This window comes from Aphidius gifuensis, linkage group LG2 (genome assembly GCF_014905175.1).
Source record: "Aphidius gifuensis isolate YNYX2018 linkage group LG2, ASM1490517v1, whole genome shotgun sequence".
Classification (NCBI taxonomy): Eukaryota; Metazoa; Arthropoda; class Insecta; order Hymenoptera; family Braconidae; genus Aphidius; species Aphidius gifuensis.
Window position 1 is genome coordinate 21,892,463 of NC_057789.1, and position 17,504 is coordinate 21,909,966.

General features: G+C 32.0%; 1 protein-coding gene across 1 annotated transcript in view; it reads left to right on the top strand.

The window, feature by feature from the left end:
* The first annotated feature begins 418 nt into the window (after positions 1–418).
* The window catches only part of LOC122849507 (poly(rC)-binding protein 3), a 164,434-nt gene continuing 147,348 nt past the window's right edge, over positions 419–17,504 (top strand). Inside the window, exon 1 of the mRNA XM_044148219.1 lies at positions 419–820. The gene's annotated coding sequence lies outside the window, so the exon portion shown is untranslated. The remainder of the gene's footprint in view (positions 821–17,504) is intronic.

The window sequence follows — 17,504 nt, forward strand, 5'->3', positions numbered from 1 at the left end:
TTTTTTATTTTCTTCCTTACTAGAATAAACGTTTATACTTGCATTGACAAATCTGCCACTCTATGTGTTCAGTTAGAGGTACTATCATATCTTTCATTACATATTCAAATCGTCCCTCTCTCTATCACTCATTTCCACTCATACAGAAAAATCTGAACTTATATATTTGATAAATTTATTGTATTTGAAAACTACCTTGTTGTATTCTGCCTTATCTCTTACAAAACGTAAATTCGTTTTCTTGTTCTAAACTCCATTTATTTTATCTATTATTCTTCTATTTTTATATAATAGTATTTTATTTTGTTTCGGTTTTTTTTTTTTGCTGTGTATCTTTTCTACATTGGTATTCTAAACTTAGATTTATTTTGCATCTGCTGCAGATGCGATTGGTCGGTCCACTCTGATTGCCTTTGTGTACTCATATACTCTTTAATTTCAACTTTCTTTATCATCTTCTCAATTCAATTCTTTATTGTAAACATCTCACAGTTTGTCCAAAATCATTATCCATCAATTTCTACTCCAGAAATTTATTTACATAATTTTTCCTTTCATTAATATTGAAAATTTTTAATCTGTGGTTTATTTGTTTGATGAAAATTTAAGTTAAGGAGAAAAATCTTAAACCTTGATAATTTTTATTAATTATATTGTTTATTTTGTGTTTTCCATACAGAATAAAAAGTTTTTTTATTGTGTAGAATAAAAAAGGGTAGACAACGTCTCTGAATCTTTTTTATTTTAAGTTTTTTCGTGACGCTCAGACGTCAAGTGTCATCAAGCTGGAGCTAGCAAAGAGGAACTTTAGCCTCCGGGGGTAAGTTTTTTCTGATTTCCTGTTGGCTTTTTTTTGTATTTATTACGTAGGCGAAGCCTATAGTATTGAATTCATCCACTTTTTTTTTAAAAATGATCATATATCTTACACAGTAATAAAGTTAGAAAGATCGTATTAGGACCAAATTATTCGTCTATGAAAATACTAGAACCAAAAACCTACTGAAAGTAATTTCAATTGTTAGCTAATTTATTATTAACAAAAAATGATCACTGTATAATTTTCGGAGTCAAATAATAAGAAAACTAAGAACAAATCATGGATGCAATTTTTTGCCAGGATATTAGAAATGACAGAATTTATAATAATAAAGTCGAAAACTGTTTTGAATGTCGTTAGAAGATTGTTAATGAACAAAAAAACAAAATTGCTGTTTTTTCAAATATTGCATAACTTTTTTAAATTTTAACTTACAAGCTTCATTCAAGTCTCAAATTGATTGCCTAATCGATACCGAGAGCCACCCACTCGTGATAAAATTTGCTCTGATCACTTGTTAATTAGATATCAGCAATTATTTATGACAATCACTATCACTATGTTACAGTTAAAAAATAGTTGTAAAGGAGTGAATTTAGCGATTTTTATCAAAGCAGGGTGGCTCTCAGGAATTTAATATCGAATTTTTTGAGCTGAATCGAACTTTTTCATGTTAATTTGTTCAAAAGTTATCCAAATTATAAACAATTACCGATTTTTAATTCAAACATTTTTTTTTTTTATTGCTTAATCGATAAAATAGTTATTTAAATTATCCCGTTATTGAAAGAAAAAGGAGAATTGCCATGGACAAATTTTTATAGATAAAAGTATTAAACAAAATGGTTGGAAAAAAAATATTTGTCTAGTTAAAAAAAAAGTAAACTGAAAGATTTATTTTTTTTATATTTGTATTGATTCATTTCTTAAGGGAGTACCTCCGCGAGAAACGGAATAGAAAGTTTCGAAAAGGGTTTGCCTGGGGTCACTCAGTATGCTAGTTCGTGGAGAGAGGGACGAGTAAAGAATATTAAAATTACGTCACTAAAATAATAAAACAATTAGAAAATACAATAAATTACTCAACAAAATGATAATTACCGCACACAAAATTAAACAAGTTCATTTAATAATTAAATCCGAAAATCTATCATTGAGAAATACCAAATATCCATGGATCTGCAGATACAACACAATAACTGATTGACCAAATACGTATACGAAAAAGGGGAAACAAATAACCACGCAATACTGATAATGGCTAAAGTAAGGGGAATCTTAGGATGGATGACTCCTACTCCTAGACCTTGGTGGAAGGGATGGTTCCACTTCCAATTGGGGGGGGGGGGGGGGTTATTTCAAGATAGGATGACTTCTTCTCTTAAGGCTATGGACGACTCCAATTCCAAAAGGGGCCAGGGGCCTTGTCCGAAGTTCTAGGATGACTCGCCAGAGAACCTAGACCCTCTGTGGCTGAACGCCAGGGAAAAGAGTGAAGAGAGTGTGTTGTGCCACAGCTTAAATAGAGTGACGATTGAATTATTTATAAGCAACCTTAAATTGTTCTCACTGTAAGAATGCTGTAGATATGGAAAGAATGTAGCACAGTACATAATTCCTCTGTCTATGCAATAATTCCTGAGCTACATCTTTTCTTGAGCTAGGTAACCGGACTTGAATCGAATCCGGCTTCCCTCACTCTGTCCTGATCTGAATCGGATCCGAGATGCCGGACTTTAATCGAAGTTTGTTTTTTTTTCAAAGTTATCTCCGGGTTCAGTCAGGTTTGGCTAAGGTAAGCCAGATCCGGGTTCCCTGACTCTTTTCGGATCTGAAACGGATCCAGGTAACCGGACTTGAATCGGATCCGGCTTTCCTTGCTCTGTCCTGATCTGAATCGGATCGGGACGCCGGACTTTAATCGGAGTTTATTTTTTTTTCAAAATTATCTCCGGGCTCAGTCAGGTTTGGCTAAGATAAGCCGGATCCAGTTTCTTCTACTTTTTCCTGGTCCGAATCGGATCCGGTATTGCTAAGGTAAACTGGATCCAGTTTTCCTTACTTTATCCTGATCCAAATCGGATCCGGAATGCCGAACTTTAATTGAAGTTTGATTTTTTTTCACTTGTATAAACTATAGTGCGTGTTCCCCTCGTTCTAGAAAATCGGACTTTAACAACGTGCGTTAAAAAAGTATCGAGTCGTTACTGATTTCAATTTTTATTTTTATTCTGGATTCAAAATCAGGTAATTCTAATCTGACTGTTACTTGAATTCTTGCTCAGGGTATCAGAAAGTAACATGACGTGATCTCTAGAGTGGGTATGCAATATGTATATAGATAGTTGATGGCGGACGGGATAATGGATATAGTACACTGAGAGAAATATTAACTAAGAATTACAAACGTAAAAGAAAAAATTACAAAATAAATAGTAAAAACTGCGTTCCCCCGTCATTTATAAGAATTATTCGTATATTGATAGATAATTTTTACAATAAAATTATGTAAAAAATCTGGCCATTGACTATATACAATACTAAGCCATAAAATTTACACAATTTTATTGTAATTTCTGTTTAAAAAAATGACCAAATTCACGACACTCACAAGTAAATTTTAGCAGGCTGAGAATTTACCCACTACCGGTTTTAGAATTTACTAAATTTTATTATAAATTTTATTTAAAAGTTGGACATTTTTTGTGGTGAGTTGGGCAGTTTGTGCTAGATTCACGGAGAATGGCAATCAATTCCCGGCAACATTTTTTCTTTTCTCTTTACACGCTCAAAACTCGAAAACTAATTGTTAAATAGAAAAATATTATTCTTGATAAATTGTTTTGAAATAAATAACCAATAATAAACCTCGCTTAACCCCATACCTAGCTTCAACAGATAAGGCTGTAGAAATGCTTGAAATTACATGACAGTTTAATCATTTGTTCAATCGGTCGGCCATCTTTGTGTTATTTCGCCCCATAAACAGAATTTTTACAAAGCTATATAGTAAAAAATATTTAAGTCTATGCTAACTTTTATATGTCTACATGATAATTTTTATTATATATATAAGAATATTTATTAAATTGTGCAGTATTTTTCATTCAAACATATAATAATTTTTATTGTTTTCACTAAACATGTATGTTCTTTATTTAATTAACTCATAACTCATAATCTAAGAGATTAATCAAAAAAAGTAATTCTTCATAAATTGTTTAGAATTGAATTTTCAATAATGAACTTTACTCAACCCCATGTCTATCTGCAATGGACAACGATGTATAGAGGCTTGAAGTAACCTAGCAATTTTTTGACATTTTACACATTTTACATAATTTTATTGTAGAATTCCATCTCTATGGCTGTGTCCCGGTTAATTACATCACGTTCCATGCCACAAAATTACAGATTGGTACTATAGTAATTTTATTCAACCATGTAATTTTAATTTTAGAAAACCAAAATTCTCTTCAGTGTAGTTGCAATGACTGTAAATACAGGCTCGGATTACCAATCTTGAAATTTCAACCCTCATTTTAAGGCTTGAATTACCGATTGACAATAGACTTGGTACAGAATTATTCCGGACTAGAAAATCAAGTCTTGTGAAATGACTGTAAATACAGGCTTGATACGAGCTTGGAATTTTGAACCTTGTGTAAGGCTTGGAATTAACGATCGTCACAGGCTTGGTACAAGCCTGGAATAACAAGTCTTGTGTAATGACTGTAAATACAAGCTTGACACGAGCTTGGAATTTTTAACCTTGTGTGAGGCTTGGAATTAACGATTGTCACAGGCTTGGTACAAGCCTGGGATAACAAGTCTTGTGTAATGACTGTAAATACAAGCTTGACACGAGCTTGGAATTTTTAACCTTGTGTGAGGCTTGGAAATAACAATCGACACAGGCTTGGTACAAGCCTAGATTAACAAGTCTTGTGCGATCACTGGGAAAATTCTCTGTGCCAAGCTAGGCACATTCTAGTCCACCAAGGCTAGGAAACACAAGCTTGTAACAAGCCTGGCACGGCCGTTCACCCTTGTGGGATCCTACCTGGGTTATATTTTTTTTTACATCACGATTCGGATCCATGCCACACTCAAATTTTGTCATCCAGATTGGCTAAATTATCCTTACTGGAACTGGATCCGATTTGCTGGATTGCGGATTCATATCCGAATCGGATCTGGAAACTTGGACATTATATTAGGTAATCGTAATTCGAATCAAACTGTCATTGCGACTTGCAAAGTAGCAGAAAACTAAATAACAAATTATTCAATTTTTTTTTTGCAAAAACTGTTAGTCGTACGAAAAAAGTTTGTAATTAGTTCGTAAGTTGTTAACGTTATTTTTTTTTATTATAGAATTTAATACTGCGGTTAAGCCTGTAGCTTCTAGCCTCCGTAAAAAGGTTAAAAAAACTTGAAAACATTCATTGCTCCTTTATAAATTCAGTTTGAGAATAACCCAACAAAACAATTTATTTTACAAATATTCCTTATATAAAAACGACAAACATCATCGGTCTTCCGGACATTTGATTGGTCGTTGTTCTTCTCACTCACTCTTATATAGTTTTTTGTTTTTTGTTTATTTCTATTATTTTTTATTTATTTCGTTAGCAACAAAAAAAAAAAAGAGTGAGTGAGACGTAGTTTGTTTTTTTGTCGCTAACGAAATAAATCGAATCAACAAAGAGTGATCTTCGGAGGATTTAATATCAGTAAAATAAATCTATTCCTATTTTATAAAAATCAGTTAAAAAATTATAAGATTTTTAAAAATGAAAACGAAATAGATTAGCTGTATGCAAAAGAAAATCAATAGAAATACACCTCAATTGTGTAATCATTTTTCCAAACTTGACATAAAATAGATCGGCTATAAGCAGAAGGAAATCTCAAGGAATACATCTAATCTTGACTGACAGCTTTTTTTTTTTTAATTTTATTCATTACAAGCTATCGTAGAATAGATTTAGAAGAATTAGAAGAGAATTTATCACCTGTGTTTAGAGGGAAATTTGAGGACGTACACCTATCCTCGACATACCCAAAAATCGATTAGATAATATATATTTTCATAAATGGAAAGATTTTATGAAGAATTTGTTCTTTTATTCTTTTGCAAAATACTACACTGAGAGAAATATTAACTAAGAATTACAAACGTAAAAGAAAAAATTACAAAATAAATAGTAAAAACTGCGTTCCCCCGTCATTTAATTAACTCATAACTCATAATCTAAGAGATTAATCAAAAAAAGTAATTCTTCATAAATTGTTTAGAATTGAATTTTCAATAATAAACTCCACTCAACCCCATGTCTATCTGCAATGGATAACGATGTATAGAGGCTTGAAGTAACCTAGCAATTTTTTGACATTTTACACATTTTACATAATTTTATTGTAGAATTCCGACTCTCGCGGCCAGTCCCAGAATTAAAACAAAAATTACAAAGTACTATAGTAATTTCTATTTAACCATGATTTTAATTTTTAGTTAAAATTTCTCTCAGTGTAGGTAATTATTAAAACTATATCGTGAAACTCGATTATAACACGTAAATTAGAATAAATATTAGGTTAAAAAATATGGATCCAGGCGCGCGTAGTGCGCCAATGTGCTCGTAATACAAAATGAAAAAACAATTAAAAGCAAACAAATATTTGACAAAAAAAAAAAACAAACAATAAACTTTACTTAACAATTCTGAAAATTGATTCTTTAGTTTTATATAAATACTTCGATTCGTTGATTACCCAGCCAACAATGGAATAAATTGTAAAATGATAAAAACAAAAAAAGAAAACGGATCCCAGACATTTTTATTTTTTATTTCACCAAGTAGAGCATTTTTTTTTTTTAGCATTTTATTCGGTACTCCAATTTCAATTTAAAATCCAACATTTGCTTCAACTACTAAAACTTAAGCTTTGATTGGATTTATCGGCATATTGGAATATATATATCTACGAAAATTTTCTTCATATATATGTACACGCATACTGGAATGTGTGATTGTATGCTTGCTAATTAACCAACTGAAATTGCCGAATTGTGGCTAGATAGCTGACGAAACTGTGGTCAACTATTGGATAGACATATGCAACATGTATATCTACACATTTTTTTTTATAATTAAAGTATACGCACTTACATATATACTTATTATGTATGTAATTATCGACATGTAAACATCTATTTTTTTTATTTTTGTATTTTTTATTTGATTTTTTTATCAAAATGATTTTTTCGAAATTATCCCACTGAATGAATATAGTGCCTTTTCAGACAAATTACTTATTCTTTATTGTTCGTACGTCGCTTCCCGTGTAGGAGACTACAACACGGCCATGCAACGGCCGATGCATGGCGAAATTTTGCCATTAATGGGCCACTCATACGCCGGGCCTGGCGCGTTACACCATTCTAATATTGGCTGCCATTATTGGCCCATTAACATTTGCCAAGATTGGCCCATTACTTGCGAAATCAATTATTTTTATAAATAAAAATAAAAAAAATATTTTTTTTTCAATTGCATATATAGATTATCGAGTCCAACTCTGGATTTTTTTTATAATAAATGTTTTTTTTTTCTGCCTCTCGCCGGGCGCGAACTCTCGACCGAAAACCTAAACCTACACTAAACCTATGCTTTAACTAACTGAGCCACGAGCGCGATATATATATTTCGGAAGTTTTTTGTTCTCTTGTAGTAATTAAGTTCACTCGTAGACTTGGTAGACTTTTTTGAAGATGATTATTCAAATACAAATATATTTATTTATTCATTTAATTTGTTGATTTTTTTTTTTCTATTGTCTTGTTTTTTTTTTTTGTCAAAAATTAGCTGATGGTTGGTAGCCATTAATGGCCAGCCATGATTTTGCCATGAATTGGCCGATGAACGGCAGCCATTAAATGGCCAGCCATGAATTTGCCATGGATTGGCCGATGAACGGCAGCCATTAAATGGCCAGCCATGAATTTGCCATGGATTGGCCGATGAACGGCAGCCATTAAATGGCCAGCCATGAATTTGCCATGAATTGGCCGATGAACGGTAGCCATTAAATGGCCAGCCATGAATTTGCCATGAATTGGCCGATGAACGGCAGCCATTAAATGGCCAGCCATGAATTTGCCAAGGATCGGCCAATGAACGGCAGCCATTAAATGGCCAGCAATGCATTTACCATGAATTGGCCATTGAATGGCCAGCCAATTAATGGCCAGACGTTGGCCAAGACAAGACTGCCAATCTTGGCAACACAATAATGGACCGATCGTTTGCCAAGTATATCCCATTAATGGCCCTTGCTTGGCTACCAATCATGGGCTGCCGTTTATCAGCCAGTGTATGGCCATGTTTCCATGCTTGGCGATTCCTACACGGGTTATATATGTAAACCGGATTTTTTTTTTTTGATGACATTTTTTTAGAAATTATTTTTTCTTTGACCAATATGATTTTAGAATCGAATCGAAGCTTGCATTTTGTAGTTTTTCAAATAATAAACAACTTTATAATCGTTTTTCCCGATTAACACGAAATATACTGAGAGAATTTTGAAGTTAATTGGAGGTACACGGAAAAAAACTTCTGGTTACAGCAACTAGTACTCGCGTACTAGTAACTAAGCTAAGCTATATCAACCATCCCGAGTAGAAACTTGTTCAGGATAGCCAGAACACTGATCCAGGCCGGATCAGGATATCGTGAGGCTATCCCTATTCAAGTTACTCTATCACATCCTGATCACGTCGGGATCAGGCAGCTACATCTTTTCCTTAATAGAGTGTAACGTGACATGTTACCTTCTCACTCAATTTTTAGATTTTACCTACAGGCTCGGATCAACTAATTTTTCAGACAAAGGGGGGACAGTAAATTTTATTTTACGACGCTAAAACAAACCAAAAACGTCACTAAAACTATCGGGATTTTATTCTACGCCGCTAAAATCACCAAAAACGACAATTAAAATATGTCAGTTGCTTTATTCTACGCCACTAAAGCAACAAAACGACCTTAAAATTAACTAAATAAACCAAATAACCAAATATCCAAATAACCAAATAGCACACAATAATCCAAATATCGCACAATAAGTCAAATAATCCAAATAGCGCACAATAATCCAAAGATGTTGATCCGGACCTGAAATAGTAAATCTTAAAATTAAGTTGAGGGGTTTGCCTGGGTCGCTCAGTATGCTGGTTCGTGGAGAGAGGGACGGGTAAAGAATATTAAAATTACGTCACTGAAATGATAAAACAATGGGAAAATAAATCACTCAACAAAACGATAATCAATGCACTCAAAATTAACCAAGTTTATTTAATAATTAAATACGAAAATCTATCAAATATCCAAATACAACACAATAAATGATTGACCAAATACGCTTACTAAAAAAAGAGGAACAACAGAACCACACAATACTAACTATGGCCGAGGTAAGGGGAAATCTTAGGATGGATGACTCCTACTCCTAGACCTTGGTGGAATGGATGGCTCTTCTTCCAAGGGGGCAAGGGAGGGGTTGTCCGAAGTTGTGGGATGACTCGCCAAGTCGCCAGAGAACCTGGACCCTCTGCAGCTGTAGGCACAGCTTAAATAGCCGTGATTCTACCCTCTCCAAATTTGTTGGAGACGGTGGGAATGGTAGTACTAGAGGGGATATTATAAGGTGTACAAACCGGTTTTTCCCCTCTTTACTCACGAAAATAAACACTGGTCAACCGTACAATAATAATAATAACAAACAAAGAAAAATAATATAATTTTAATTTAAGGTAGACGAGCGAGACTCGTCACAAGAGATAGCCTGATCCAGTCCGGATCAGAACTTGATCAAGATAAAAGTATTAAATTTATTTATTACGGAGGCTAGGAGCCGAAACGCTCAGCCGCAGTATTGGATTTAACCCAAAAAAAAAAACGTTTATAACTTTTAAACTAATTGTCGTAAAGACTTCAAATTTGACTTAAAAGAAGCGGCTTTGGAAATTCTATCGCCTCTTATAAAAAAAACCTTGTCGATTCGGCCATTTTTTTTTTTGCAAAAAATAAAAAAAAAAAATTGTGTTTTTTTTTTTTTTTTTTTTTACGAAAAATACTATTCGTACGGGACAAATTTATTTGAAAAAGTTATAGAATTTTGAAAAACAATTATTTTAAGCCTAATATGAAACCTCTGCGACTACTCCTTTTTGAGTTATATCTTGTGCCGTTTTCATTTTTTCGGCAAACAATAACTCATGATGAAATTGCGTTAGAGACTTCATATTAGGCTTAAAACATGCGTATTCGAAAAATCTATCGCCATTTCGAGAAAATTTTGATCTATGAATCACATTTTTCATAAAAAATTTAAAAAAATCGTTTTTTTTTTTTTTTTAATTTAGTTTTTCAAAAAAAAAAAAAGTGACTGAACACATAATGCTCTTTCTCATGAGAGGCGATGGAATTTCAGAAGACGCGTTGTTTGAGCTTAATACGAAGTCTCTACTACAATTTTATCAAAAGTTATTGCTTTCCTAGTTTTCGAGTAACTTCTGAAAAACGCTCTAACTTTCGACAAAATCGTCCTACATACTTCGTATAAGACTTAAAAAGCATGTGTGGTAAAATCCTACAACTTTTACTCAAAACTTTTTTCAAAAAAAATTATAGTTTTTATAAAATTGTAAAAAATAGAATTTTTGAAATATTTTCGTAATTTTTTTTTCAAAAATAGAAAAAAATTGACCATTGGAATCACGACAAACCCCTTGAGAGGCGATAGAATCTTAAAAACCACGTTTTTTGAGCGTAATTTGAAGTCATTCCGTTGATTCCAACAAAAGTTATAGCTTGCCTTAACTCGAACGAAAAAAAAAAAAAAAATTGATTTTGAGAAAAATAAAAAAAAATGTACTATTATTGTATTGTTACTTTTAAAAATCATTTAACAGATAAAATTTAACACGGCCCTAGCCGGAGTATTGACAATTTTTAATTTTTAATGGTATCGCGGGCCACACGCCCTAACAAACGTTACCAGATCTTTTTTGTTAAATAATTTCATCTTCATCAAGTCCTGATCCGGACTGGATCAGGCTATCCCTATTAAAGATGGAGTAGAAACGGCCTGATCAAGATAGTATCCGTCTATCTCTATTACATCCCAGGTAGGAGTTCTTGGGCTTGAACGACTGTGCCAGGCTTGTGCGAGGGTCGTGTATCAAGTCTTTGGAGCAGAGGCTTGACACAAGCTTGTGCCTATTGTTTTCCCCGGCCTCACACGAGCCTTGTTAACACAGGCTTGACACAAGACTGTCCCCGTTGTTTTTAACCGGCCTCACACAGGCCTCAATAATCCAAGCCTGTGTTTTTTGTTTTCCCCGGCCTCACACAGGCCTCAATAGTCCAAGCCGGTGTCAAGCCTGTTTTTTTTTGTTTTCCCTGGCCCCACACGAGCCTCGTTAACACAGGCTTGACACAAGACTGTCCCTGTTGTTTTTCCCCGTCTCACACAGGCCTCAATAGTCCAAGCTGGTGTCAAGCCTGTTTTTTGTGTTTCCCCCTAGTACTAGCATTGCAATCCTGTGTCAAAGGGTGGAGTTTGTAGCAAAATTTAGTTAGGTAGATTATTGGTTAGGTCAGTTTGTATTGATGAAGGTTATCCGCGTTCCATTGAACGTTAGTAAAATGAAAGAGTGAACAAAACAACGGGGTACCTCGTAAATATACATTTGGTGACTCGTCAAAATGTATATACTTTTTTTATAAGTACGAGGTGCCCCGTAAAAATTATTTCTTTATTTTGTCAAGCCTGCGGAATTTGTTTGTTATCATAATAAAATAAAGGGAGCTATAAAAGAATGGGGTACACTGTAAATATGAATGTTACAGCGGATAAAAATAATGACTGTAGAGGAAACGTATGGAATACCCCATAAATATAATTCGGTAACTTGAATAATTGTCCATGTTTTACTAACTTTTTTGTAATTTTTTTTTCGTATTTATAAATTTCTTAGAAAACTTTCGATATTTACAGGGTCATATCGGAATATTTAATGATATACTCACAAATAATTTATACAGCCTTCATAAAAATTAAAAACACTCGTGAATACACCGTAAAATAGTCAATCTGCAAAGAAATAGTTCCGCAAAAATTTGTCATTTCCTACATAATAATCTCGTCATTATGAATTCTTAAATTTTTACGTGACTTTTTTGTGAATAGCGGGAACCACTTGCAGAAATATTCGTGTAAATAAATAAATACGGGAATGTTGACTCGGCCCACTTTGTAGTGGTTGCCCTGTAAAAATAAATTAAAAATTCTCTCAGTGAGCTGCACAACAATGTAGGGCTTTTCAAGTGTTATCAGTACGACTTGGTCTTGGTCGTGTGCCTCAGTATATTAACATGGCATTGTGTGGAATTGTCTAAGTTGAGATTAGCTTTTGTGTGATTGACATTTTAAAAATAAGTAACTAGATAAATAACAAAACTTGATATTCAACAAATCACATAGTAGACACCCCCCCTAAAAAATTTTCTAAGTCCTTCAATCTCAACCATGGTAGACACCCCCCCAAAAAATTTTCTAAGTCCCTTAATCTTAACCAATACGATATATATGGAAAATATAAAGAAAAATGATCATACAAATTAACATTCCCTGCGGGGGGAATTTTAATTTCTTCTTTAATATACATCGAAATTCGTGACTACAAATTTATTTCATTCTCTATCGTTACAATGATTATTATAGATTGAAGGACTTAGAAAATTTTTTAGGGGGGGTGTCTACCATGGTTGGGGGGGGGGGGTCCAGAAGAAAAGCGAAAACAATAGGAAATTAAAATTCCCTAAAAATATAGAAAACTCACTGAATATAAAGAAAAAAAAGATAAATATGGAAAAATATCAGTAAATATAAAAAAAAATAAAGGAAAGTGACTGAATATAAAGAAAAAAACGATAAATATGGGAAAATATCAGTAAATATAAAGGAGAATATAGGAAAATATCAAAGAAAAATCGGTAAATATAAAGGAAAATATAGAAAAATGACTGAATATGAAGAAAAAAATGATAAATATGAGAAAATATCAGTAAATATAAAGAAAAATATAGAAAAGTGACTGATATAAAGAAAAAAACGATAAATATGGGAAAATGTCAGTAAATATAAAAGAGAATATAGGAAAGTGTCTGAATATAAAGAAAAAAACGATAAATATGGGAAAATATCAGTAAATATAAAGGAGAATATAGGAAAATATCAAAGAAAAATCGGTAAATATAAAGGAAAATATAGAAAAGTGACTGAATATAAAGAACAAAACGATAAATAAGGGAGCATATCAATTATGCCCCCCCCCCCCGAAAATTTTCTAAGTCTCTTAATTAATTTAAACAAGATGAATATGGAAAATGGAGAAAAATATAGAAAAATAAAGAATATATAAACGAATAAACGAAAATATAGAAAAATCACTGAATATAAAGAAAAATACGATAATTATAGGAAAATATTAGGAAAATATGAGTAAACAAAAAAGAAAAGTATAACAGAATATTATGGGAAAATCATATCGAACAACAAGATTTTTCAACAAAAAGATTTAAAAAAAAATTATTAACATGATAAATTATTAAATATTCAAGTTAAACAAAATATATACGATCACTGGAGGATTAGTGAGAAAAATTAATGAACAATACCCATCAATAAATAATAAAGAAATAATGATACCAGTAGAAGTTAATATAAAATTCGATGACGATGAGGAAAATGAAAATATACCAAAAAGTAATTTCGAGATTAAAAAAATACAAGAAGTTGTACATCTACCATTTAAATCATTTGCAGGCAAAATAATTTGAGCGAAAAAAAAAAAAAAAAAAAGAAAACTATTCAATAATAATAATGACATTATTTAGATATCATCGCAATCATAATAGCAATAAATAAAGTGGAATTTATATATGCAATGTCAGGACGGTTATTAAAATAAAGAACAATAACATTAGAAGACGACAGTGATATTATGAAGTAAAATAAAATTTAAATGAAAAAAAGTTTGATTAAACTAAACAAAGATAATGAATTTACCAAAGGAAATATATTTTAGATTGGACTAACTTTATGGAATGAAGAGGCAGAAAATTTCTAGGGAAAAAAGGGTGATGTGATAGCATCAAAGAAATTGAAAATAAATGAATATAAAAAAAATAAAAATATAACGACAACTTCAGCAACAACTAAAATGTTAAATCTTGATTCAACCGAGAGAAAAAAGTAAATAAAATAAATACAATCGAACTCGACAATTTTGTAATAAATATTTAACATTGACAGGCTAAAATCATAGTACAACAAAATGAATAAAAACGGAGAGTTTAAAAGGTTAGAAGAAAGCGATTCTGGACATGGAGATGACCCATTAGAAGGAACAAGCAAAATGAATGAAAATTAAATAAATTTTAGTTGTAACAATAATCATTGTAACGATAGAGAATGAAATAAATTTGTAGTCACGAATTTCGATATATATTAAAGAAGAAATTAAAATTCCCCCCGCAAGGAAGGCACAGTTGCTTCAGCAACTGTATGATCATTTTTTTTTGTTTTCTCAACAATTTTTGTCGTTTTTCTTTTTTCCGTGTATGATGTATATTAATGAAAAATTTATTTATTTGATTGCCCGTGTAGGAGAATACAACACGACATGCACCGGCCGATGCATGGGAAAATTCTGCCATTAATGGGCCATTCATACGCCGGGATCGCACGTATGAGTGGCCCAACGTAATGGCATCCATTATAATTATAATCGTTCGATTGCTGCGTGGGTAAAGATATGCGTTTAGTAATTAGAAGATTTAGTAGGTTCGAGTCGAAAATAGAATTAGGTTTTTTCAGGATATGTAGCATATTTAAGTATAGACAATAAAATAATTTTATTATTATTATACTACGTGTTTCGTTCTCGAGATCACAATGTAGTACAGCTACCTTACTATATGATTATCCAAACAAAGGAAATTGTGCACTGAAAGCCCTAGCCATTAATCCAGAGTTGGCTAAACCACCTCTCTGTCAAAAAACAGTCAAATCTCGTGACAAATACCTGACTGAGATTCAAGATCCTTGTAATCGTAGTCTAGCCACACTGGGCTCTGCAATGACACCCATTAATAACCAAGGGTTATCAAATATCGATGATCATCACAGCTCATCGCAAACAAACAATATCACTAATAAAAATCCAGAACGTCCACTGCTTACCAGATAGTGACTAGGAAATTCGTATACGTGACTCAATTGAAACCTCAGGTCCACGTAAACCTCAACCATTACTTCTGATTCTTAAATTTACAGAAAGACCAGACCTTTGTGCATCATTAACACTAGAAAAGTATTTACAAAAGACATCAACCTTATAAGAGGTGGTTGCCAAGAACTGTTTATCACCACCAAAGAACCAGTTTGTGCTGCTTCAAGAAACACGATCAGCAGATGGATTCGAGCCTTTCTAACAACAGCTGGTATCGAAATGAACTTTGGGGCACACAGCCTCAGACATGCAGCATCATCGTGTGCAAGGAAGAAAGGAGTCAACTTAAGCATTATCAAGAGCCTGGCTGGTTGGTCAACTAATCCTCAGGTCTTTGACAAATTCTACAATATACCAATAATAAGTAACAAAAAAGAATTCACTGAATTTGTCATAAACATTTAAACAAAAAATAAATAAATAAATAGTAATTTAAACCTATTTAAATAAAGAAATAATAAAATGTTCACTTGAATCCTCTTAACCTCGTTTTTCGGAAATCGAACCTCTAAATAACTACATTGTGATCTCAAGAACGAAACACGTAGTATAATCGTGTGATCGAGCGAGCCCGCTATAGTCCGGTATCGCTCGATCGAGATTATACAAGTAGTTTCGTTCGAAGAGATCAAACCCTTCCATATTATTTTCCTACAACTGAAAATAATTCTCCCACGCTAAGTGGATAAATAATTTAATAAATAAACAGATAAATAAATTAACAAATAAATGAAATAAACCAATAAATAAACTAGTAAATAATGAAAATAATAACAATAATAATATTAATTTCGGCGATAAGAATGGTGACTTATTCACTGTTTAACAAGAAATAGATTTTAAATTGTTCAATAGATAAAACGATTGTGCTAAAAATTATGATGATAGTAAGGGCTGGTTTTGTATTCCATAGTTATAGTTTTTTGGTATAGTCGAACGTTTCTCTACCCTATACTTTACTATACCATGTTAACTTAAAGTACATTGTTGGATGCTTTTCAAATCCAAGATGTTTTTGAAATTTACACAATAGATAATTGAAATATCAATGCATCTATTTGTAAAATTAGAACCGTTGTTATAAATCTTTTTTTTTTTTAATAATTAATCAAAGTTGATTACTTTTAGAGAGGTTAAGCATAGGTTCTTATGGGAGGTAATGTTTGAAATTTCTTTGAACTTAACTAAATGACATTTCTAAATCCAAACTTTTTCTGAAAAACTAACAGATTATAGTAAAAATAATAAGAAATATCTTAATATCTGGTTGACATGGGGTTATAATACTTGTTTTTGAGTAGTAATTAAAAATATCTGATAAAAACACGATTTTTTCAAATTTTTTGGAGACCGACCATGACAACTTGGCAACACTGTATGAGAGAGAAAGAAAACTGGAGAGAGAGAAAAACAACTTTATAAACCTTTAAAATGGAGCAATGTAAATGCAAATATTGATCAAACCAATAATAATAATAATAATAAAATTGATATTAATCTCGATATTTAAATTGAGTGAATATAAATTATATTTTAATTGTTGAAACTAGATTAAAATCAATATAATTTAATTACTAATAAATAAATAATTATTTTTTACGACCAGTGATGTACACTAACAAAAAAAATGCTATGTTGCCGTGTGTTGAGCGCAATATTGAAATGAGTAAATCTTAAAAAATAATTTTTTTATTGATGTAGAATAGATTTTTATTGAAATATATTCCATAAAATTGTTAAATAATAGCAAAATTAAATGATTAACGTGAAAAAAATGATCACGAAATTTTCAAATTTTTGGTTTTTTGGGGTTGGTACGACAAAATCGTAAATGTAAAAGGCATAGGATTTTTTTCAGGACACGCCCACAAAATCTAGCAACAATGTACCTTAACTATGGACTACAAAACCGGCCTTATAGGTAAAGCATACATACATACCCAACCTTTTTTAATATTCTAGGCTAAAAACTGTAGTGACATCTCACGTACATTAGTGGTACTACATTGTGATCGTATGAACATATAATAACAATAAATAATGTTATATCCTAGCGTATGCTATAAATTCGTAAAATATAAAGAAAAAGGAAACATAAATTATCAACTAAAATAACCACACAAGACGTTCTTTTTTTCACGAGATATTAGATTTTATCAAAATTCAAGAAACTAAAATACAAATATTTGATAAGACCCAAAACTACACAGCTGAATGCACTAAAAAAGTAATAAAATGATATTCAAACATATAGAGAGAAAAAAATATTATGTTTTACTGTGCTACTGTAGTACCGGTGGATGTTTTCGGATTTTC